Source organism: Mandrillus leucophaeus, unplaced genomic scaffold (assembly GCF_000951045.1).
Source record: "Mandrillus leucophaeus isolate KB7577 unplaced genomic scaffold, Mleu.le_1.0 Scaffold35, whole genome shotgun sequence".
NCBI lineage: Eukaryota > Metazoa > Chordata > Mammalia > Primates > Cercopithecidae > Mandrillus > Mandrillus leucophaeus.
This window is the reverse complement of record NW_012103698.1, coordinates 3,210,079-3,210,978: the sequence shown is the minus strand read 5'-3', so window position 1 is coordinate 3,210,978 and position 900 is coordinate 3,210,079.

The following is a 900-nucleotide window of genomic DNA, read 5'->3' as shown; positions in this document are numbered from 1 at the left end:
TCTGGCCCAGAGTAGTTCCAGAAATGCTTTCCAGGAGGCAAGGCCTGGAATTGGGGACCCTGGAAGGCTGCTTGTTGCTCTACCCCACTGTAACTCAGCTGGTACCCAAGCTGCAAGACAAAGTCCCCTTTATTCTTCCCTCTCCTTTCCTCAAGCAGGAGTCTCTACCCATAGCCACCACAGTTCGGAATGTGCTGGGTTACACCTGAAGCCAGCATGGCTCTGAGTCTTACCCAAGGCCTGCCGTGAGTACTGCCTGACTATTCAGGTCCCAGTGGCTCTTTAGTAAGCAAGTGATGAATCCTGCCAGGACTGGGTCCTTCTCTGCAAGGCAGCAGGCTCCCTTCTAGCCCAGGATGTGTCTAGAAATGTCATCCAGCAGCACGGGCCTGGAATGAGGCCTCAGGACTTTGCCTCGTGCCCGATTCCACAGTAGTTGAGCTGGTATCCAAGATGCAAGACAAAGTCCTCTTTACTCTTCCCTTTCCTCTCCTCAATCAGGAGGAAGGAGTCTCTCCTAGAGCTGTGAGCTGCACTGCCTGGGGTTCTGGGATATAAGTACTCCCTTGGCCACCCCAGCTGGTATCTCACTAGGTTGTGTGCACCCCAAAGTCCACTGGCTCTGAGCCTAGCACAGCACCAGGACTTGCCCAGGAATTGCAGTCCCTGTGGCCTACACTGCCTTTCAAGTTTACCTAGGCCTCCAAAGCACTTTAGCCTGTGGGGCTTGCCGGAACTCAGGTTCCAACTGCTGGAATGGACAATTCCCCTCTGGCTAGAGTTGGTCTAAATGCTCCCTCTTGGTTATTGGCTGATGTCTGCCCTGTGTTGCTTTCTGCTGTGCCAGGGCAGCACTGAGTTCAAATGCAGAGTCTTTTTTTTTTTTTTTTTTTGAGACGG